Here is a 26,015-nt window from a genome sequence, read left to right as displayed (position 1 = left end):
GCCCTTTACTCGGTGCTTTGTTGAAGCACCCTTGGCAGTGATTACAGCCTCGAGTCTTCTTGGGAATGACGCTACAAGCTTGGCACACCTGTATTTGGGGAGTTTCTCCCATTCATCTCTGAAGATCCTCTCAAGCTCTGTCAGGTTGGATGGGGAGTGTCGCTGCACAGCTATTTTCTGGATGGCAGGTAGCCTGGCGGGTAGGAGTCTTGGGCCATGAACCGAAAGGTTGCTGGATTGAATCTCCAAGCTGAAAAGGTAAAAAATCTGTTGTTCTGCCCCTGAGCAAGGCAGTTAACCCACTGTTCACTGGGTGCCCGATGATGTGGATGTCCCCTGCACCAGAGGGGTTGTGTTAAATGCAGATGACACATTTTAGTTGTACAACTGACTAGGTTTCCCCCTTTCCCTCTCCAGAGATGTTTGATCAGGTTCAAGTCCAGGCTTTGCCTGGGCTACTCAAGGACATTCAGAGACTTGTCCCTAAGCCACTCCTGTGTTGTCTTGGCTGTGTTGTTGTCCTGTTGGAGGGTGAACCTTCGCCCCAGTCTGAGGTCCTGTGTGCTTTGGAGCAGGTTTCCATCAAGGATCTTTTTGTATTTTGCTCCATTCATCTTCCCCTCGATCCTGACTCGTCTCCCAGTGGGTGGGGAAATATATTCATGAGCTCGCCTTGACTGACAGCTCTTTGAAATGCCTATGTCAAGCAATGAGGATGCAGTGAGCAGATTGCCGTAAAAATAATCTCAAGCTAATTTGGTGATACACAAAGCAACTCAACCAACATTACATTTGCATCAACTATATATACAGGTTATCTTTTTTTATATCCCCATTTGGCATGTCTCTTGTGATGCGGTTCACAGTAACTAACTGAGACCAAACACAGAGGAAAGGGCAAAAATACAAGTATCTTTCCCATAGATCAATAGGGTAAACTTTTAATTATATTTGCTGACACACTACAGTCAAATTTTGGCACCAGTAGCTATTTATACCATGCCCATCTCCAAACACGCCTTCTCAGATGTTGGTTACAAAGCGGTACTTATTTAAATTCTGTTAAGAGAATATTGTGGTACATTTGGTGTATTAGAATGAGAGTTCAGGTGATGTCACCTTGCCCCCTTAATAATGAATCCAAGTGTTTGACATGGACCAGTAACCTTATAATCAAACTTTATCAATGTCATAGTAACAGTCATTTTTCATACTTTGGTCATCATACCCTCATCTGGTTACCTTCAAATATCATCCAAATCATTAAAATATGATTTAGACTGTTATTGACCTTTAATTGTTAAGTTCTTAAAAATGATTGCACAACTTACAATGTCAAAATAAGTGCTCAACCTTCATCTTCTTGTTATTCTTCTTCTTCATGTTGCTTTCCGGCAGACTAGACGGTATGTTGCGTATTGCTGCCTTTCACAAGCTAGGTTCCCATCCAATTTGCGACAAATTTTCAATTTGAATATTTTAAAGTCTGCATAAAACAATTTGCATGTTTTCCCCACGACTGCATGCTTTCCCGAGTCGTGGTGGGAGGCCCACACAACATATGACATCACAAAAAGATCCCACCATGTCGAAAGAACAAATTGTCTTTCGACATTTAGAAAATTGTACCGGCATTTGATGTTTCCATCAGCCCAGTCGTGACCTTTTTCATGCATCAGGTAATTCATCTGTATGAAGTGGTTGGATGTAAACATGGATCTTTGGAAAGGGTATAGCACATTTGTTCACAAAAAAGGGGAAATTGGGAAAGAAAGGAAATTGTACCGTCAGTATTACGTGCCCACCATAATTATTGGGAAAATGACACATTTTTTGTTATTTTGGCTCTATACTCCAGCATTTTAGATTTGAAATGATACAATGACTATGAGGTTAAAGTACATATTGTCTGCCTTTATTTGAGGTTATTTACATATCATGGTGAACTGTTTAGAAATTACACCACTTTCTGTACATAGTCCCCCCATTTTAGGGGACCAAAAGTATTGAAACAAATTCACTGTATGTGCATTAAAGTAGTTTTAAAATGTTTAGTATTTGGTCCCATATTCATAGCAGTTAATGCTTATGTAAAACGCATGACTCTACAAGCTAAGAGGTTGTGAGTTCAAATCCTAGGTGTGGTTGAGTACCAAAGTGTGCTAAGCAATGTTGAGGTCAATGAATGTTTTTAATGTTATATTGTTTTTGTTTAACTCTGAGCTACTGTACCAGTCAAAAGTTTGGACACACCTCATTCCAGTGTTTTCCCTTTATTTTTTAATATTTTCTACATTGTATAAAAATAGTGAATACATCAAAACTATTAAATAACACATATGGAATCATGTAGTAACCAGAAAAGTGTTAAACAAATCAAAATATATTTTATATTTGAAATTCTTCAAAGTAGCCACCCTTTGCCTTGATGACAGCTTTGCACACTCTTGGCATTCTCTCAACAAGCTTCATGAGATAGTCACCTGGAATGAATTTCAATTAACAGGTTTGCCCTGTTAAAAGTTAATTTGTGGAATTTCTTTCCTTCTTAATGCGTTTGAGCTAATCATTTGTGTTGTGACAAGGTAGGGGTGGTATACAGAATATAGCCCTATTTGATAAAAGACGAAGTCCATATTATGGCAAGAACAGCTCAAATAAGCAAAGAAAAACGACAGTCCATCATTACTTTAAGACATGAAGGTCAGTCAATCCAGAAAATGTCAAGAACTTTAAAAGCTTCTACAAGTGCAGTCGCAAAAACCATCAAGCACTCTGATGAAACTGGCTCTCATGAGGACTGCCACAGGAAAGGAAGACCCAGAGTTACATCTGCTGCAGAGGAGAAGTTCATTAGTGTTACTAGCCTCAGAAATTGCAGCCCAATAAATGCTTCACAGAGTTCAAGTAACAGACGCATCTCAACATCAACTGTTCAGAGGAGACTGCATGAGTCAGGTCTTCCTGGTCGAAATTGCAGCAAAGAAACCATTACTAAAAGACACCAGTATGAAGAAGAGACTTGATTGGGCCAAGAACACAAGCAATGGACATCAGACCGGTGTAAATCTGTCCATTGGTCTGATGAGTCCAAATTTGAGATTTTTTGTTCCAACCGCCATGTCTTTGTGAGACGCGGAGTAGGTGAATGGATCTCTGCATGTGTGGATCCCACCGTAAAGTATGGAGGAGGAGGTATGATGGTGTCAGGGGGCTTTGTTGGTTACACTATTAGTGATTTATTTATAATTCAAGGCCAACTTAACCAGCATGGCTACCACAGCAATCTGCAGCGATACACCATCCCATCTGGTTTGTGCTTAGTGGGGCTATCATTTGTTTTTCAACAGGACAATGACCCAACATACACCTTCAAGCTGTGTAAATTCTATTTGACCAAGGAAAGTGATGGAGTTCTGCACTAGATGACCTGACCTCAACCCAATTGAGATTTGGAGTGAAGGAAAAGCAGCCAACAAGTGCTCAGCATACGTGGGAACTCCTTCAAGACTGTTGAAAAGCTTTCCTCATGAAGCTGGCTGAGAGAATGTCAAGAGTGCACAAAGCTATCATCAAGGCCAAGGGTGGCTACTTTGAAGAATCTCAAATATAAAATATATTTTGATTGATTTAACACTTTTTTGGTTACTACATGATTCCATATGTGTTATTTCATAGTTTTGATGTCTTCACTGTTATTCTACAATATAGAAAATATTAAAATAAAATAAAATCCTTGAATAAGTAGATGTTTCCAAACGTTTGACTGGTACTGTGTGTTCTATCGATATCCGAGTCATTTCATGTTTTCATGTGTATCTGAGCTATTGGCATTCAAGCAGACAGACATTTGTCTGGTATGATTTAGCATTGCAAAAATGCTGCTCTCACTACACTGGAATTGAAAAGGAATACGATTTTTACATTTTCGAAAACATCGCTCATGCATGTCAGATTTCACAACTGGCTGATGTCATAACACGGAAGGTTCCCTTCTCTCAAATAAACCACTCTTCAGGTTGAACATGATGAGATTATTAACTCCTAAATTGTTTTTGGGTTATTTTACATATAACTAGCTCCTTCACATGCTGATATTAACTTTGGTATTACTGTGTGTAGCAACCTTTACTAGCTAGCTTGTCAACCAGGCCATAGACAGCATTGCATTGTGGGTTTTGTAGTTGATGTGCGCTGCAACAGATTTCGAAAATGATTTTCACATTGCTACCAACCTTATTATAACGACAAAATTAAACATTTGTTCACAAAAAAACATTGTGTTATTTAACACTGTAAATTACATGAATTAGTGATTGTGGGTATATTCTTTCTTTAAATTCCATTCAATTCAGAAAGCAATCCAAAATCTAATTCCTAATTTTAAGCTCTTGAAAATAAATAAATCCACATTTCTGTGTACTTCCTGATAACAGTTTGTCATTGTATATTTACTCAGAAAATACAGTTACGCTGTAGAAATGCATTAAACGTTGTTTTCACTATTTTCACCGCAACTCAGTAGCCGGTAACTTACTGTATAATTACAGGATTTAAAAAAACAGTTTGTTGCATAAGCACCTCTACAGTATTTTATAAGTTTAAATACAATTTCATTGGAGGCATGCCAAGTTAATTTGCAGGAAGGTTGTATTGCGATTGACAGTGATTGACAGTAAATATATAGCAATACACTAATACAGTATCCTATTACTGTAGACATTTACCATATAATGACTGTAAAATTTACCACAAAATTAACAGCAATGGATAAGTGTAGTTACATGTTATCATGTGTCATGTGTCAATGTGTTTTTGGAACACTTCATGTGATCATGTTTTCAAATGTGTAATTCAATGTGTTATTGCTGTTCAGCTAAATTATGTTCAACTAACATTTTACCCTCATCAATCTAAACACACCATAATGACGAAGCAAAAACAGTTTTTTTAGACATTTTTGCAATTTTATAAAAAATGTAAAACTGAAATATCATTATTTACATAAGTATTCAGACCCTTTACTCAGTACTTTGTTGAAGCACCTTTGGCAGGGATTACAGCCTTGAGTCTTCTTGCTAGAAGCTTGGCACACCTGTATTTGGGGAGTTTCTCCCATTCTTCTCTGAAGATTCTCTCAAGCTCTATCAGGTTGGATGGGGAGAGTCGTTGCACAGCTATTTTCAGGTCTCTGTAGAGATGTCCGGCCTCTGGCTGGACCACTCAAGGACATTCAGAGACTTGTCCCGTAGCCACTCCTGCGTTGTCTTGGCTGTGTGCTTAGGGTTGTTGTCCCATTGAACCTCCGCCCAAGTCTGAGGTCCTGAGCTCTCTGGAGCAGGTTTTCATCAAGGATCTCTCTGTACTTTGCTCCATTCATCTTTCCCTCGATCCTGACTAGCTTCTCAGTCCCTGCCACTGAAAAACATTCCCACAGCATGATGCTTGCCACCAACATGCTTCACCGTTGGGATGGTGCCAGGTTTCCTCCAGACGTGATGCTTGGACTTCAGGCCAAAGATTTTAATCTTGGTTTCATCAGACCAGAGAATCTTGTTTTTCATGGTCTAAGAGGCATTTAGGTACTTTTTTGGCATACTCCAAGCGGACTGTCATGTGCCTTTTACTGAGGAGTGTCTTTCCGTCTGGCCACTCTACCATAAAGGCCTTGAATGTATTTTTAACAAAGCTGAGATTTACTTTGAAGTCCAAAGTGTAGAAATCCGTTATGGACACAGACAGGGTGGCATAGCAGGAGGATAAGAATGTCGTGACTCATTTTTGTTTGTAGGGCATCACCTGTGAAATCTGATGTGAACATTTTAATCCACATGTGAAACTCCATGTGAAATGTCACATTTGAAGCATTCCAAAAACACATGGTTTCGCATGATTTGACATGTGAAAATCCACATCATAACAAGATAGCTTTGCACACTCTTGTGCATGACAAACGTCACGTAAAATCATGTGTTTTTTCCATAAGTGTGGAACTAAAGAGGATTCTACCTGGAAACTAAAAGGGTCCTCCTATGGGGACAGCCTAAGGACCCCTTTGGAACCCTTTTCTCAGAGTATAGCGGCATGTCCTACTCTGAGTTGGTCACCCTTTGACCCTGGATTTAAATATTCTTTGTTGTAAGAATGTGCAGAATGTGAAGTACAGATCTGTACTGGTAACGAGTGTAGCTTCTACTCACCTGTTCCCAAGACACATCAGTGCTTTCGGATCATGAAAGTGTCTGACAAGACAGTTATTGTTGTTGCTGCTGCAGCTCCGCTACATTTAGCAGGTGAATTGCTCTGCCATGTGCGACATGGGACTGGAGTAAGTATTGCTAATTTAATGATGGTCTTAGCCAAGGAGAGAGGCTTTACTGGTGTCATGTCATAATGTCACACTCCTCTGGAGCTCTTGTCATGCACAAACCCTTAGGTCACTAAGGGTAATTCAGACTTAACAAAAGCAGAAGGCTGTTCACTTCTTGGAGGTTGTTTAATGCCGAAGATGCCTTTTTACAGTATTATTTAGAGTGTCCAACAGCCATGAGAAGCCAGAACAGCTCACTAATTCAGTGGCAATCCTTGAAGGTGAATGATAAATGGAGCGATTCCTGTGCACATCAAGTCCCAGTAGCAGCACGACCCTAAGAAGGTATCCACGGCTGTACTGTTTATTTAGCATTACCAATATGTATTGAAAGGGTGACATTATGATAGGTTTTAATGAAGACCGGGCTTCTGGTTTCTTCATACCACAGTCATCAGCAAGGGCTCCGAACCCAAAGCCAGATCCCTCAGAAATGTAATCACTGTAAATACGATTGAGGCTGATTAATAGCAGGGGTGTAGGTCTATGACAGTGGAATACTTAATAGGATTTATTGTGCCATTGGGGCTCATGGTGGTCATGCTCTGAAAATCAGCTGCCAGTGTTTACAACACCACATTGAAGTTGATTAGTGGGCTTTATGTATATTTCCTTGTGTTATATCTAGGTAACATTTAAGTAAATGTTGTGTTGCCTTAAAACACTGGTTCAAAATGGAATCTACATGATGAATCAATTAAGTTTGTCTTCTGGATTAAAATTAGTTGAAATGTGACTCATCAATGGTAATGATTGAATATTTTATTAGTGACTTACTGTAGCTATGTAGTTTGCATTATAGTGTTATGAAGCACAGATGTTCATTACCAATGTTAAATCAGATTTATGCGTATAATTATTAATTGTTTCCCTTCTTCAATGCTATTTAATAATAGTTGAAAGCTCTTGGGAGTGTGAGTCAAGTGCCAGTGCTACCATTTGCTTCATTGCCCAAGAATGTGGTAGAACAGCAGAGGCCAATCCAGACTACAGTTTAGCCAGTTCAGTTAAGATGAAGGCACCTTGGTGTGAGATTCTACAGATTCACATGACCATGGTCAGTGTGGAGTTAAGTCCGTAAACTGACAAGACTAACAAACTTTAGGTACAGTTGAAGTCGGAAGTTTACATACACCTTAGCCAAATGCATTTAAACTCAGTTTTTCACAATTCTTGACATTTAATCTTAGTAAAAATTCCCTGTCTTAGGTCAGTTAGGATCACCACTTTATTTTAAGAATGTGAAATGTCAGAATAATAGTAGAGAGAATGATTTATTTCAGCTTTTATTTCTTTCATCACATTCCCAGTGGGTCTTCAGTTTATATACACTCAATTAGTATTTGGTAGCATTGCCTTTAAATTGTTTAACTTAGGTCCAACATTTTGAGTAGCCTTCCACAAGCTTCCCACAATAAGTTGGGTGAATTTTGGCCCATTCCTCCTGACATAGATGGTGGTCGCACACACTATTTCATTTCTGCCCACCAATTTTCTATGGGATAGAGACTAGGGCTTTGTGATGGCCACTCCAATAGCTTAACTTTGTTGTCCTTAAGCCATTTTGACACAACTTTGGAAGTATGCTTGGGTTCATTGTCCATTTGGAAGACACATTTGCGACCAAGCTTCAACTTCCTGACTGATGTCTTGAGATGTTGCTACAATATATCCACGTAATTTTCATCCCTCATGATGCCATCTATTTTGTGATGTACACCAGTCCCTCCCGTGCTTCACTTTTGGGATGGTATTCTTCGGCTTGCAAGCATACCCCTTTTTCCTTCAAACATAACGATGGTCATTATGGCCAAAAAGTTATATTTTTGTTTCATCAGACCAGAGGACATTTCTCCAAAAAGACTATATTTGTCCCAATGTGCAGTTGCAAACTGTAGTCTGGCTTTTTTATGGCGGTTTTGGAGCAGTGGCTTCATCCTTGCTGAGCGGCCTTTCAGGTTATGTCAATATAGGACTTGTTTTACTGTGGATATAGATACTTTTGTACCTGCTTCCTCCAGCATCTTCACAAGGTCCTTTGCTGTTGTTCTGGGATTGATTTGCACTTTGCGCACCAAAGTACATTCATCTCTAGGAGACAGAACTCGTCTCCTTCCTGATTGCTATGACGGCTGTGTGGTCCCATGGTGTTTATACTTGGATACTATTGTTTGAACAGATGAACGTGGTACCTTCAGGTGTTTGGAAATTGCTCCCAAGGATGAACCAGACTTGTGGAGGACTACACAATTCTTTTCTGAGGTCTTTGCTGATTTCTTTTGATTTTCCCATGATGTGAAACAAAGATGCACTGAGATTGAAGGTAGGCCTTGAAACACATCCACTGACTCAAATGATGTCAATTAGCCTATCAGAAGCTTCTAAAGCCATGACATCATTTTTGTGAATTTTCCAAGCTGTTTAAAGGCACAGTCAGCTTAGTGTATGTAATCTTCTGACCCACTGGAATTGTGATACAGTGAATTATCAATGAAATTTTCTCTCTGTATCAATTGTTGGAAAAATGACTTGTGTCAAGCACAAAGTAGATGTTCTAACCGACTTGCCAAAACTATAGTTTCTTAACAAGAAATTTGTGGAATGGTTGAAAAACAAGTTTTAATGACTCCAAGCTAAGTGTATGTAAACTTCTGACTTCAACTGTACATGTCATTTCAGGTCAATAACCACAGTCACGTGTTGGATCCCAAGGTGTCATAATATGCGACTGTGGTCGTTTGTTCCTGCTGTATCTAAGAGACTTTGGACTGACCCAATAACAACAGTGAAGTCAGTTTGACATTGTTTTCCCCATTGTACGAAACCCTGCACCGCAGCCCCCTACTTACAGCCTGCAGTTCCCTCTTTCTCTCCTTTGATTAGATGTACAGTATGTCCTGTAACCTCTGGTCTTTGTTTAGGACAAAGGAACTGCAGTATGTGAAGCTTTCCATTGGGTTGTTAAAGGTTCAGACCAAGATCTAAGAGTCGTTACAATGTCCACAGATATTCTGTTTCTGTAAGGTACATTCATTTGGCTTACGTAATGTCCACTTCACCTAGATGTACCATGCATGTCCACTAAATGTGGTCTCTTAAGTGGATGTTCAATGCCCAACGCATCATTGTATAGTTTCCGTATAGAGAGCTCTATTTTAGCAAACCTAATGCAATGGTAAACTTTAGCGCTGGCGATACCAAAATATGTCCGGGGATGCCGTGATACGTAAATGTTTCTAAATATGAGTGTCACTGGATCCTCTCATCTCCCTCTCCATGATGGGCATATAACCCATCCATGTAGGCTTTTACGCACATCCTAAATGATAACAGGGGCTGGCTAAAATAATGCCAAATAGCCTACAGAGATGAAAAGACGATGTCCAATCGCTGTCGTGCTGCTCCCAAACTTGATATTTTAATAAAGCTTATGGGGATTAAGATTTATTTCAAAGTGATCTCACGAGCCTAACCCTTAATTGTCTTGACTACGCAGCAAATGCATTGGGCAGGACAAAATAAATGCCTTAATTGAGAGGAGAGAACGCTTGGTTTTTAATCACATTAAACAAAATTGGGGGGAAATGTTTCTGTTGTATTTATCGCTTTGGTGCAATTTTCACAAGAGTGTGGTGCAATTTTCACAAGAGTGTGGTGCAATTTTCACAAGAGTGTGGTGCAATTTTCACAAGAGTGTGGTGCAATTTTCACAAGAGTGTGGTGCAATTTTCACAAGAGTGTGGTGCAATTTTCACAAGAGTGTGGTGCAATTTTCACAAGAGTGTGGTGCAATTTTCACAAGAGTGTGGTGCAATTTTCACAAGAGTGTGGTGCAATTTTCACAAGAGTGTGGTGCAATTTTCACAAGAGTGTGGTACATTTTCACAAGAGTGTGGTACATTTTCACAACTCTTAGTACAAAACTCAAAATGGATCTTCTAAATGGCAGTTATTTCAAACCTCTAAGTACATTTTCAATTGAATACTAAATACGACACACAAAATCATACAGTCACTTTTACACCAAACGTAATCATTGTTTCATTGCAATACATGTTCATATAATGTCCATTCACAATGCAATGATCACATCACTTTCGATATGATTATCTTCTCTTTTGTTAAAATACATTTGACTATTACGTAATCCGACTGCTCTTAATTCATGATCACCTAACCATTTGGTACACCTATAGATTTTACATTAGGAGGCCCTGAAGCCCAAGGCAAAAAAAAAAACAGACTTTTATCTCGCTTGAATGACTTAGTATCTCGTTTCAACGAAAGCATTTTTTTCATTTTTACAGCGATCACGAGTCATGACGGCAGTCAAATTCAAAGGCTTCTTTCTCCAAGCTCTGATGCTGCTGATGGTCATCAGTAGTGATGGATTCTGGGTTCTGACTCCTGAACTTGGAATAGTGTTAATTATCAGGTATCCTATTGAAATATTGAGTGCTATGGTCTAGAGGGTCTACACCAGAAGTGAATAATTATCTGTAGGAGGAATGTATATGGTAGAGGCAATGAAGCTTGGAATGTACTGAGTGCAGGGAATACGATATGTTGGCAGGCACTGATAATGGTGGAGAGCTGTGGATTAGTGAGAAGCGGGGTCGAGTTTTATTTTGGCAGAAGAGATCGCTAAATCAGCCCGGCCATTTACAGGGGGGATTTCATCAAAAACTGCATGATTAAAGTTTGTGACAAGTTTGCCCAGAAAAAGGCAACTCTTTTAAATGTGAGTCTGAGCAGAAACACCATTGCCGAGAGTAGACCAGTTGTCCATCAATCTAAAAAGAGCAGCTTGTGAAAAAAGGGAAAAGATTTCATTGCATATTCCTTGGCTGTGGATGAGAGCACCGACATTTCTGACATTGCCCAGTTGTCAATTTTCAGGTCACATTAAGGGAGAAGGAACAGTTTGTTGCCTAGTAATAAAGATTCAATGTTTAGAGAGAAGGAGACTCCACCCACATTCGGGTATATATATTACCACTTGTGTGAATGTCTTTTGTCTGTTGCAGCTATATTGACCCCATGTGTGAATAAACTTGGTTTATGCTTTTCTGATCGTCCGTGACTTTTAATAGGTTAATTTAAAACCTAACAGTAGCCTACCAAAGTTGCTAACTGCCTTGTATTCAGGACTCTATTGTCACTCTAATCACCCTGACATCAATGCAAATGTGATCGAAAATCTAATCAAACATATTTAATTATAATTATTATATTCAGCCCAAGGGCGTTGGCTGCAAGTGGCTGCAAAATGCATGGGTTCTTTTAGGGGGCATTATGGCCACACAAAGGGGATTCAGCTGGGATATTTGAGGCATTATCAAATGCTTGTAAAATTGTGAATGAGAGACTGATCAAGTGTGTACAGCCTGCAGCCTGCGCAAAAGTTTTAATATTTGTTTTCAAATTTCTCCTTAAACAAAGTGTTGTTTTTGATTAATAGATTTTTGCACTTTATTTTATTGTATTTCAATCCAATTATATTTTAAAATATTTCAGTTGAGTGGATGATAGAAAATTGCTATTATTGTTTTTTTCTTTTGAAGTAAAATTTAGCCCACTTACTGATGGTGCCTTGGAACTGGTGAAAATTAAAAGATTACTCCAGAGCCATAAGAAAATATTGCTTTATTTATCTGATCATATTGGAATATATTTGTTAGGTTTTCAGTAGGTTCAATTAGGTTCACTAGACTATATGCGTCATTTAAAAATTTTCAATGAACATTCGAACAGTCCGGCCCTCGGCTTGTAGCTAAATTTTTTTATTTGGCTAAAGCAGAGCTCATGCCTTTCATGAGTTTTTTCAAATCATTATTAGAATCGCATCATGCAGCCTTAATTTAAATAAGCTCAGTTGGTAGAGCATGGCGCTTGTAACGCCAGGGTAGTGGGTTCGATTCCCGGGACCACCCATACGTAAAATGTATGCACACATGACTGTAAGTCGCTTTGGATAAAAGCGTCTGCTAAATGGCATATATTATTATTATATATTATATTCTAAGCATATAGATGTACCAGTTTCTTTGTTAACCGCTCAACACAGAATAGCCGCATGTGCTCACTCCCTCAAATCGTTTGGAGAACATATTATTTACATTTTATTCAGCTATGTTCAGTTATATATTTCAAACTATAAAATAATGCATAACAATTCTAAGCAAGTCTTGTGTGCTAAATGAACTAGTGTAGCCCACAGCCATATGGCTTAGCCGGATCAGGGCCTAACACAAGGACAACTCTGTGGATGCTATTCTGTTCTTCTGAAATACATTTTTTTCATATCATGTTTCTTTAGACCTGTCTAAAATAAATAATTGATTTATTGTCATGGTCTAGGATATATTACATGGACTTATTAGACTTTTAAAAATGTACACTACCATTCAAAAGTTTGGGGTCACTTAGAAATGTCCTTGTTTTCCATGAAAATATACATGAAATGAGTTGCAAAATGATTAGGTAATATAGTCATGACCTTGACAAGGATATAATTGATGATTTTTCATTGAAATAATAATTGTATCCTACAAACTTTTTTTTCATCAAAGAATCCTTCATTTACAGCAATTACAGCCTTGCAGACCTTTGGCATTCTAGTTGTCAATTTATGGAGGTAATCTGAAGAGATTTCACCCCATGCTTCCTGAAGCACCTCCCACAAGTTGGATTGGCACTTCTTACATACCATACGGTCAAGCTGCTCACACAACAGCTCAATAGGGTTGAGATCCGGTGGCTGGGGTGGCCACTCCATTACAGACTGAATACCAGCTGACTGCTTCTTCCCTAAATAAATATTGCATCGTTTGGAGCTGTGCTTTGTGTCATTGTCCTGTTGTGGGAGGAAATTGCCTCCAATTAAGCGCCGTCCACAGGTTATGGCATGGCGTTGCAAATGGAGTGATAGCCTTCCTTCTTCAAAATCCCCTTTACCCTGTACAAATCTCCCACTTTACCACCACCAAAGTACCCCCAAACCATCACATTGCCTCCATCATGCTTGACAGATGGCGTCAAGCACTCCTACAGCATTTTGTCATTTTTTTCTGCATCTCACGAATGTTCTTATTTGTGATCCAAACACCTCAAACTTTCCATTACATTTTTTTCCAATCTTCCTCTGTCCAATGTTATTTTGCCCATCTTAATATTTTATTTTTATTGGCCAGTCTGAGATATGGCTTTTTCTTTGCAACTCTGCCTAGAACGTCAGCATCCCGGAGTCGCCTCTTCACTATTGACGTTGAGACTGGTGTTTTGCGGTTACTATTTAATGAAGCTTCCAGTTGAGGACTTGTGAGGCATCTGTTTCTCAAACTGTGCACCGGGGCCTCCCACTCATCTTTCTAATCTGGTTAAGGAAGTAGTACACAACATTGTACAAGATCTTCAGTTTCTTATCAATTTCTTGCATGGAATAGCCTTCATTTCTCAGAACAAGAATAAACTGACGAGTTTCAGACGAAAGTCTTTGTTTCTAGCCATTTTGAACCTGTAATTGAACCCACAAATGCTGATGCTCCAGATACTCAACTAGTCTACAAAGGACAGTTGTATTGCTTCTTTAATCAGTACAACATTTTTCAGCTGTGCTAACATAATTGCAAAATGGTTTTCTAATGATCAATTAGCCTTTTAAAATGATAAACTTGGATTAGCTAACACAATGTGCCATTGGAACACAGGAGTGATGGTTGCTGATAATGGGCCTCTGTATGCCTATGTACATATTCCATTAAAAATCAGCCGTTTCCAGCTACAATAGTCATTTACAACATTAACAATGTCTACACTGTATTTCGGATCAAATTGATGTTCTTTTTAATGGACCAAAAATGTGCTTTTCTTTCAAAAACAAGGACATTTCTAAGTGACCCCAAACTTTTGAACGATAGTGTATATGTTCCAAAGGTCTGCATCAGTGGCTTGTAGGTTATGCTTGGAAGCCAGGAGATGCTAAATGTGTTTATGTTAATTACGGTCAATTACCGTGAGACCGGCAGTTATTTGCTTGACAATCACCGGCTGGCAAATTTCAATGACCGCCACAGTCCTTGTAGTTCAAGCAAGATACTAAGTCGTTTGAACGACTTATTATCTCGTTTGAACAACTTATTATCTCGTTTGAATGACTTATCTCGTTTGAATGACATAGGCAAAATACCAAATTCGTTATGCAGCTTGTCATACCATGTAATGGTTGCTGCAGCCATTCATTCACTGATCCATCCATTGATATGAATATTCATTGACAGTTTTTTGATAGCCTAAAGCGGTGCTGCTTTTGAATGCCAGAGCATGTAGGTAGGTGAGTGTGGAGTGAGGTCAGATCTTTAAATCGAGCAGATTTTAAAAATGGTGTCGGCCTTATTTCCCGCTCAAAGTTCGCTCTACTGCTTAACCATTTTTCATTTCCTTTATTACCATTCTTTTAATTAGGCCTATTCAGTTGTTATTATTTAGCCTACCCCACCCACAGTAGCCTATATCCAGTTTGTATTCTACTTTCTAACATTAGGATATGTGGTTTCTATTTTGAAGGACTTCAAATGTATTAACGCGTCTTTTAGGTAGACAATACATAGGCTACTGTCAAAAGTATTTTAGTTTTTCTTATTATAAATCCATTTAATTAAGATAAAATATAATGAATAAATTGTAAATAATAAAGGCCAGTATGAGCTTTCTTTCATAAATAAAATGGAATAAATCATCTGAAACTGCAAGTGAGTTGCACACAGAAGCAAGCACCAACAAGTTTCACATGTGCATTGAGTGTTTGTAACGATGTGCACTGAGAGTCGGGAAGCAAGTTCAGGGAGTGAGTGTTTGTAACGATGTGCACTGAGAGTCGGGAAGCAAGTTCAGGGAGTGAGTGTTTGTAACGATGTGCACTGAGAGTCGGGAAGCAAGTTCAGGGAGTGTTTTAATAAGTAAACACAAAAACAAGAAACACGAACAACACACAGACTTAACACTGGAATGGAAATAATAACACATGGGGGAGGAGCCAAAAGGAGTGACCTATAGGGAAGGTAATCAGGGAAGTGATGGATTCCAGGTGAGTCTGATAACGTGCAGGTGCGCGTAACAATGGTGACAGGTGTGCGGAGAGGGAGCACACATGGCAGTGTGGGAAATGCGCTCTACAAATGACATTTTTATCAATATTATAAAGACAGAACAAAACATGTAAAAGCTTAATGACATAAGGGAATATTCGTGTGAATATACCCATACCATAAACAAAAGAAAGGACAATGGAAAATATTTGAAATGCCTAAAATGTACAAATACATTGAGATGAAGCTACCCTCGTGGGGATGCTATTTCTCAAAAATGTATTACATTGAAGTAGGGACCGGCACAGAGTCCAGTAGGACAGTGTCACACGGCTACATAGTAATAGGCACTTCACTACTGCTGGAGGGAACACACAGCCATCCTTGATTGTGAGCTAGAATTAAATGTTAAATTAAATGTGTTCCACACAAGAGGCAAACAAACGGTTCTCCATCAATAGAATCAATGTAGGGAGGTAACATGATATATGTTATGGGAATTGCTTAGACCGCACTTACCGGTAGGACTAGTTATCTCACGCACTCTGGCAGATAAGTAGCCTATGTGAGTGCTTTAACAGTAGCCTTAATGTACAGTTTAAGTATCCATCATGATAAATGAATGAACTTCAGAGATAATAGGCTGGTCAATGCTGTGAACAATATCCTTTTATTAGCTTACCAGAATCAACTACAAAAGGAGGTTTGTGATAGGCCTTCCGTTGAAAAGTGTAATTTGTTATAGCCTACAGTTCACAATAACAGGAAAAAATAGATGTAACCACTGAAAAAGTGAAGAGATAGTAAGTTTTCATGATGACACTTTAATAATTGAAGTGTTGGATAATGGTTTACTGAAACATTAGGAAGCAATTCGATTATCCATACAATGACAACCTATTAATCTGATTTTAAGGTGAAGCCAGACCAGCGAATCTAGTTTCGCATGGTCCGAGAGTCTTTAGGTGCCTTTTGGCAAACTCTAAGCAGGATGTCACGTGCCTTTTACTGAGGAGTGACTTATGTCTGGCCACTCTAGCATAAAGGCCTGATTGATGGAGTGCTGCAGAGATGGTTGTCCTTCTGGAACGTTCTACCATCTCTACAGAGGAACTCTCTGCGCCCATTGCTCAGTTTGGCTGGATGGCCAGCTCTGGGAAGAGTCTTGGTGGTTCCAAACTTCTTCCATTTAACAATGGAGGCCACTGTGTTCTTGGGGTCCTTCAGTGCCTTCAAGGATGATCAATGGAAACAGGATGCACTTGAGCTCGATTCCGAGTCTCATAGCAAAGGGTATTTAAGCTATTTCTGTTTTTTATGTTTATAAATTTGCAAAATTTAGTTTTCTAAAAACCTTTTTTTGCTTCGTCATTTTGTAGTATTGTGTGTAGATTGCTGCGGATTTATATTTATTTAATCCGTTTTAGAATGAGGCTGTACCGTAACAAAATGTGGAAAAAGTCAAAGGGTCTGAATACTTTCCGAAGGCACTGTAAATACAAAAGAATGTGGACAACTCTTCAAATTACATTACATTACATTTAAGTCATTCAGCAGACGCTCTTATCCAGAGCGACTTCAAATCAGTGGATTTGTCGATATCTGTAACACCTGCTGACAGGTGTATAAAACCGAGCACACAGCCATGCGATCTCCATAGACAAACATTTGCTGTAGAATGGCCTTACTGAAGAGCTCAGTGACTTTTAACGTGGCACCGCCATAGGATCCCACCTCTGCCCTGCTAAAGCTGCCCCGGTCAACTGTAAGTGCTGTTATCAGGAGCTTCATGAAGTAGGTTTCCATAACCGATCAGCTGTACACAAGCCTAATATCATCAGGCGCATTGCCAAGTGTCAGCTGGAGTGGTGTAAAGCTCGCCACTGTTGGACTAAGGAACAGTGGAAACACGTAGTCTGGAATGATGACTCATGCTTCACCATCTGACATGACTCATGCTTCACCATCTGACAGTCCGATGGACAAATCAGGGTTTGAAAGAAACAATGTTTATCAGGCACTAGTTTGCATCATGCCTGTCTTGAGTATTTGGCCATAGGTTCTCATCAAAATTACAGTAAAAAAATATGTCTACAAACAAAATGAATGCACAATGAAAGGTTTAGAATGTAAGACTGGCTGTGTTACCAGTTTGGAGTTTTTTTACTAAGAGTTTTGAAGATTCACCACATACTTGTGAAAATAGTACCAAAGTGATAAAAAAAACTAACACCAAGACCAGCTACAGAGGAACTCTGGTTCCAAACTGGTCTTAAATATCCCCTCCAGGGCTGACTGAAATTGGCACTTCGGCTCACGTTCGTTTAGGACACACCTCAGATATTACCACCCTTCCCACCTCAGCGCAAGCAAGCTTATGTAAGGCAGGTAAATTACCAATCCTGGCGTTAGGGCTAGAAAATAGAAGAGCTCTGGAATTAACAGGTCAATATTGCAAACGAGAATGCATTTGACAATTGCGCTTGCTTAACGCAACCCGAAAATAGAGCCCAGAGTGTAGAATGCAAATAATCAACAAGCTGGTTCAATCACTGATGAACCCCATGGACTCCAAAGAGGGAGATAACTATGTAATTATGCATGGTGGTACACTCAAATGAAGTAACAATTGAATTAAAATGCATTTAATGTCCCAATACACTACAAATATCTCACATGCTTAGAAGATTAAGCCCATGATCGTTAAACTATCCACAAATGTATACATTTTAGGATCACTATTGCAATAGTCTCATCCCCCAGTTAGCTCTATGTGGTAGCAATTACCGTGTGGACGAGGTTGCTATGACATTACAATCTCTTCAAAAAAGCACAGAATTGCCAATATTATCCAAGCACAGTGATTTGGCACATGATTACTATTTAATTATTTGGATGCTAACTTACTCAACAAGACATTCTCACTTCTCCTCACATTATTACTGGCCTCATTACTGCCTTTCTTAGAGAGAGAATACAGTATGGAAAGGATTTATACCAGCAGATGTAGGACCTTAATTTGAGCCGGGTTGCTACAGCAGGAAAAATATTCCCTGCAGCAACAGGAAATGTGAAGTATTATGTGTATTAAAATGAATTGACATTTGTTTTTGTAGGGGTTGATTCATTTTCCGTAAAAGGGAAAATCAAATCTTACATTAGTAAGTGAAAATGACAAACTTCAGAAGCCTTTCTAAACCTCAAATACACTACAAGTTTTAAATGTCCCGCAGTTCCCCTGCAACAAGGTGATCAAATTAAGGTCCTACAGTTCAGTGTAAACGGGCTGAGTGAGACAGCTCGCTACAGAACATTGATGTTGTTATTTGGTGAGAAAACCTTTTCTAAATATAGACCTCACGGCGGCAGCTTCTGGAGGAGATGCAAACGTGACAGAGGAGAAGGAACACTCATCAGTCACAATCAGGGAGTGAATCCTCAATGGGGATCCTGCTGTTGTCGCTTCAGATGAGTGTGTTGCGCTCAGTAGCTCATCACAATGTATTAGCTTGGGCTGGCTGTGTCTGGTCTGAGGTCTCATTAAATGTAATAATGACCTCACTCTTATTCACCCCAGGTCTAAAGATAAACTAGATGATCTCTCAATAGAGAAGGAGATTAGATTCGATTAGAGACACATGAGGCAGCGAAGCTCAAATGAACATAGATAATAAGATATAGAGAGGAAGTTGTGACCCTTTGTTTCTGAGGGACGACCCTTTTGTAAACTAGAGCTGATTTGACTCGGTTTACAAATATAATTTGATTTGATGGCTTTGGGCGTCTGAGCCTTAAATGAATTACTGTTTCATGTGGCTGTGGACATTCTCTGTTTACCCACATCCCCAACATTAGTTGCGGATGCTTTTGGGTTAATTTAGGTTGATTTTAGGATATCATGTTGCTTTGTAATTGAATTGCCCCAGGCAGGTACAGTATGAAACTTGTAGCACCCTATGAGAAACTGTGAAAAGGTTGTATGTAGATGTAATCAATGCCATTTAAAAAAAATCCAGATTATTGTGGACCCCCACATGAATGACTGTACATCAGACTGTGTGTCTCCGTCCGTGTATATTGCTGTTTTCTGTGAAGACGGCTGTTATGGATTTACTTCAGGAGACGCTCTCTTCCCCCATCAATGATGGCAAAGCGCAGTTGAATATCAAGGTGTAGCTCAGTGCTGATATCTGGTGGTCACTAGCTTTCTTTCGCAGTCTCATGTCCTGAACTCACCTGACCCTTTGCAATACAAAATTCTGAAATAAGTTATAGGAGTTGTTTTCATCTCTTATAAATGAATATATGAATCTAGCCTTTGTGTTAGATTAATTAGTCACATCAAAACACGTCTGAAAGTTGTATTTAATTTCGTTAATCAAATGCTTAGAAGACATTTATATTCATTGCATAGATTCCTTTCCCTGTATTGCCGTCTGCACAGTCAGTATTAGAGAGTCCACTAGAGGGAGACATTGACCACACGTTACAGTAACACAGATGATCTGCCAAAACAAATCTATACATTTTGTGTTTTCATTCGTAGAGCATTTGTCTCATTTCATTAAGAATGAATGACATCTTCAATTAAATGACGTGTCATCGGGAGAAGAGTTTTCCAATGAATATTGCTTGTCATAATATAGAGCGGCCATTTTTTTTTAAATTCCGCTTTACAAGACGCAACGTCACTTTTTAAAATTACAAAAGTTGCCTATAAACTTTTACAAATTACTTCAAACTACTTTTCTGAACCAACTTTAGGTATTAATAAACGTTAATAATCTATAAAATTGATCACGGGGCGATCTGTATTCGATAGCAGCAAGTCTTGAAATCAACCTCCATGTTTTCACTTTCATAACATCCTGCGGTGAGCCCCAAGACAGGAAGTGCCTATACGTCATCTAACCAAGGATAAATCAGCCATAAAATGCCAGTACTGGCGACATCGTGTGGAAGCTGTAGGCATTGTAATGGAATCCTCGTTTTTTGTCTGTCGCCTTAGACAATACATTGACTGGCGGATGAATATTTTATTTGTGTTTTTGGTGAACAGTTTTCCCTGGGATTTTTACTCCTAAACACGTTCTGTTATAGCCACAGACACAATTTAACCCGTTTTAGATACTTCAGAGTGTTTTCTATACACACATACTTATCATATGCATATACTATATTCCTGGCATGAGTAGCAGGACGTTAAAATGTTGCGCAATTTTTTTACAAAAAGCTGCGAAAATTCGCATCATCCCTAACAGGTTTTAACTGAAATTATTTTCCACTGCCAATTTTTATAAGCTATTATATTTAAGCCTTTGTCTGGGCATAAATGTATCCATAACTGCTATAGGGGTCTTACCATCCTCCCTCAGCTAACCTTTGTGCACTTGAGGGGTTAACTCGTTTGTTGTCTTCTTTTTTCTTAATCAGAAGTTATTATCCTGGGTGACCTAAATTATGATTTGGAAATACAGGCTTCAGACAATCTAAAATACATCTAATGATTTAAACCTAACCCAGCTGGTGACTAAGACTACACAGCTCAACCCTAAAAGTCTTTCAAAGTCAATTGTAATTGATCTTATTTTAACGAATACACCACAACAATATATTTCTACTGGTGTCTTCGCCCAAGACATTAGTGACCATTGCCCAGTTGTTTGTGTTAGAGATGTGAGAATACAACAATCTCAAACCTTGTGTCATCACTAAGAGAGAACTTCAGTGAACAGGCTTTTTTTTAACATGATCTTTATTTTAGTGACCTTGATTGTATTTCAGCTATTTCTGAACCTGATTTTGTAAGGATTGATTTTGTAAGGATTGACACTGGTAGAGACGAGAAGCAGGTACAGGGAGTATACATTTAATAGCAACTGGCAGCGTCTGGCCATGAACACATAATGACATTGATGCTGACACAGGGAACAAACAGGGGAGTAGACACTTATAGAAGGGGTCATCGATAAGTTAAGGGAGTCCAGGTGAGTCCAATATTGTGCAGCTGCGCGTAATGATGGTGACAGGTGTGCGTAGTGAAGGGAAGCCTTGCCTACTTGAGTGCCAGTGAGGGAGAGCGGGAGCAGGCATGACAGATATAGCTTTGAGCCTTTTTTTTTAGCTGTCTTCAATACTATTGTGGATAATCATGCTCCCTTCAAAAAAATAGGGGTTAAATGTAGATTGAATGCCTGGTACACTCTGGAATTATCAGAAGTCATTCATTAAAGAGATGATGCTTGGGTCAAGGGCAGGAACACAGGCTTGGGCTCAGACCTGCAAGCTTTTAAGCAACTGAGGAATCATTGTGTAAGACAAATCAGAAAAGTTACATCTGATTCTTATGTAACCACTCTTTGGGATTGTAATGAGAACCCGGCGAAATTCTGGAAAACTGTCACATCCCTGAAGGGTTCCACTTCCTCCTCTGACACAACAAATTCATTCAGACACTGGCCTCATTTTGGGAAAAAATTGATGATGCATTTAATCACCATTTTATTTCAGCGGGTATTCTCTTTGAATGAACTTCACAATGATACTGGTCTAGATGCTGATAGGGGAAACTTGCTGAATGATCAGAGAAATTATAATCAAAGCTTTTCTTTTAGACTATTTACAGAAAAAGAAGTCCTGGATGCTTTGCTTGCAATAGACATGAAATCCACAGGGGCAGACCAATTGGATCCTGTTTTGTGCAGCGTGTGTGCAGCGCCTATCATCGTTGGCTCAGTAACCCACATTTCTTATCTAACATTATCAGGAAATATTCTAAAATCATTGAAATCACCTCTTGTGCTGCCATTCCATTAGTAGTGATCTTAACCTTTTCCCACTTGAGTTCCAAATATCTCTAATGGTCGCCCAAGCATGAGTTTTTTTATGTGCGTGATGTCAGAATGCACTCACTGTTCAAAACTGTGATAGTTACACAACAGGACAGGTAACCTGGGCTGCCCTCAAACCAAGGCACACTGTCTGCTAATTATCTATAGGCTATGTTTCAACTTGTCAATTTCAAGTGATTTTCTAACAAGTTTTATTTTCTAACAACAGTTTGAATTGAGGTGTGTTCTGCCTCCTCATTAACCCACATAAGAAGTAGCACATTTCACTGTTGCAGACATTTATGTTTGAAGCTTTACTGAGCCGGACAAACTTGTCTCTTCAAGGAGAGCCCAAGCACTTCCCCAGTGTGTCGCCAGATCAGGTATGATGACATTGCGCATCTCAAGTCAAAACAGGCCTTGCACAAACGTTTCCCCCTGGCACATTTTCTGGCTTACGCTCACATTGCCTACATTGTTGTTTTCCTTACAAATAATAACTTTGAACATGTGTGCGTTCCCTTCAAAGTAAGTGCCTTTTTTTCTGTATATCCTGTTGTCATTTCTACTGTAGCATACTGTGTATGTATGTATGTATGTATGTATGTATGTATGTATGTATGTATGTATGTATGTATGTATGTATGTATGTATGTATGTATGCATGTATGCATGTATGCATGTATGCATGTATGTATGTATGTATGTATGTATGTATGTATGTATGTATGTATGTATGTATGTATGTATGTATGTATGTATGTATGTATGTATGTATGTATGTATGGAGAATAATGTATTTACTGTCAACAAACATGGCGCCACACTTACAGTGCCTTGCGAAAGTATTCGGCCCCCTTGAACTTTGCGACCTTTTGCCACATTTCAGGCTTCAAACATAAAGATATAAAACTGTATTTTTTTGTGAACATTCAACAACAATTGGGACACAACATTTATTGGATATTTCAAACTTTTTTAACAAATCAAAAACTGAAAAATTGGGCGTGCAAAATTATTCAGCCCCCTTAAGTTAATACTTTGTAGCGATACCTTTTGCTGCGATTACAGCTGTAAGTCGCTTGGGGTATGTCTCTATCAGTTTTGCACATCGAGAGACTGAATTTTTTTCCCATTCCTCCTTGCAAAACAGCTCGAGCTCAGTGAGGTTGGATGAAGAGCATTTGTGAACAGCAGTTTTCAGTTATTTCCACAGATTCTCGATTGGATTCAGGTCTGGACTTTGACTTGGCCATTCTAACACCTGGATATGTTTATTTTTGAACCATTCCATTGCAGTTTTTGATTTGTTAAAAAAGTTTGAAATATCCAATAAATGTCGTTCCACTTCATGATTGTGTCCCACTTGTTGTTGATTCTTCACAAAAAAATAAAGTTTTATATCTTTATGTTTGAACCCTGAAATGTGGCAAAAGGTCGCAAAGTTCAAGGGGGCCGAATACTTTCGCAAGGCACTGTAAGTGTGGCGCCATGTTTGTTGACATCATACAATGCATTCTGGTTGTCAAGTAAGCGTTTGTCAGACCAAAGATGTTATAAAAAGGGATGGTTCAAGCGACTGACTTGGGGATTCTATTGGGAGGTTATAGGTAGTACACATGAGGACATCTTTCTGATAGCAGTGATGGTCTAGGCCTAAATCACTATGTTGTTTGTGCAACAGTATCTTCTAAATCAAAGAGGAATATGCAAATATGAATATGTTAGCTACATGAAGTAGCTAAGAGAACATTTAATGTAGCCAAAGATTATAGGGTCCCCTAGGAAACACTGATAAACACTTTGGTTACATCAAAACCTCCTCTTACCAAAATATCTCCATTGACAATTATTTACGTGAGTAGATTTCACTGACAACACGTTGATAGTGGAATTGACATAATTGATTGAATGATGTCGAGGTATGGTCTCTAGTATAAATATATTTTTATCACAGTGGGAAAGGTTGATACATTTCGATCAGAAAAGTATGTTTGGTGAAGGATGGCATGCTTCAGATGCGTTTAAACATAAATGTATGACTCTTTACTGGGAATTTTGACCGTGTTTATTACTGCCTCATTAACCACTGAGTTGTTCAACTTTGAGAGAGAGAGAGAGAGAGAGAGAGAGAGAGAGAGAGAGAGAGAGAGAGAGAGAGAGAGAGAGAGAGAGAGAGAGAGAGAGAGAGAGAGAGAGAGAGAGAGAGAGAGAGAGAGAGAGAGAGAGAGAGAGAGAGAGAGAGAGAGAGAGAGAGAGAGAGAGAGAGAGAGAGAGAGAGAGAGAGAGAGAGAGAGAGAGAGAGAGAGAGAGAGAGAGAGAGAGACTCTAGCTGCCCCCATAATCATCATTATTCAAGGACCTCAGCTTCACCACAGGAGACACGCAATTGAGAGTTAAACAAAAATGGGCAAACGAAGCAAACTCTTCTGAAATGTAACTCCACAAACTTTGCTCTGTGTTGCGGGCTGCTCTACGTATTCTGATCATGGCAGACCTCCTACCCTTCGACAGGCACATCTACCTTGTGAGTATTGCGCGGCCCTTATCTTCTAAGCAGCATCCGCGTTGTAGTGGCCTATTTGTTAAATTCGCCACACTTAGTGTTGGCTATGTTCAGCCAAGACATTGATAACTTTCTGATTTTGTGTAGACAATGGTGGTTTAATAAGTTGTTGAGAATAACTGAAATGTGCAAATCATGTTAAAAAGTAATGCTGCTCATGTGGAATGTCATTACTTCAGTGTTATGTCCTTGAAATCATCCCAAATAAAATGGCATGGGATCCCATCGATCCTTAGTTTGTTTTACTGGGGGTCCACCCTTTAATGGTTGGCTACATGCCCGTTTTACGGTGTAGCTTTCAAGTGAAATCTCATCAAATCCATTCCTGCTCAGGAATGAACAGGTAGGAAATAGCCACACTGTGAAGGGGTTAGTATGAATTTGACAGTGGCTTACAGGCAGCTCGGCGACAAGCAAAATGTATTTCATATTACAGTACACTTACTGCAATATAAATACGATTTCAAAGCAAGTACTGTGTATGACACACAGTATAATACTGTACAATTGAAATGAAATCAAATTGTATTTGTCACATGCGCCAGATACAACTTTGAAATGCTTGACCAACAATGCAGTTTTAAGAAAAATAAGAGTTCAGAAATAATTTGTGCAGGGGTACAGGCCGGTACTGAGTCAATGTGCAGGGGTACAGGCCGGTACTGAGTCAATGTGCAGGGGTACAGGCCGGTACTGAGTCAATGTGCAGGGGTACAGGCCGGTACTGAGTCAATGTGCAGGGGTACAGGCCGGTACTGAGTCAATGTGCAGGGGTACAGGCTAGTTGAGGTAATATGTACTGTATATAATATATGATATTGTGCTTAAAAGCAGGAAGTACCGAATGAAGTATGATAAAATGTCCAAGAATCAACTTCTGAAAACAAGACATGTACGTGACCTTGTGTTTCACATCATTATTCAAAAAACATTTGTTGTGAAGTGCAATAATAGTAGTCATTGTTTTTGTTGACAATGTCTACAGAACATCCTACGGTATTGTTTTTTCTTCCCAAAATAAATGTCAATGTGGTTAAGATAGGTGCAACTGAAACTGTAATCTATTTCCAAACTAGTAATAACTAATTATGGGTTGCTGTGTGTGCAGGTTGTGAGCTTCCCAGACATCAGAAAGTCAATGAATAATCAACAACCCCAAACTC

At 39.1% G+C, this 26,015-nt stretch overlaps 1 protein-coding gene across 1 annotated transcript in view; it reads left to right on the top strand.

Annotated features, from left to right (window-relative positions):
- LOC124043583 (rho GTPase-activating protein 6-like) overlaps positions 1-26,015 on the top strand; it is a 61,156-nt gene that overhangs the window by 1,400 nt on the left and 33,741 nt on the right. The gene's annotated exons all lie outside the window — the stretch shown is intronic.

The sequence above is a fragment of the Oncorhynchus gorbuscha genome, linkage group LG01 (assembly GCF_021184085.1).
Source record: "Oncorhynchus gorbuscha isolate QuinsamMale2020 ecotype Even-year linkage group LG01, OgorEven_v1.0, whole genome shotgun sequence".
NCBI lineage: Eukaryota > Metazoa > Chordata > Actinopteri > Salmoniformes > Salmonidae > Oncorhynchus > Oncorhynchus gorbuscha.
This window is presented reverse-complemented; position numbering and strand designations above follow the sequence as displayed.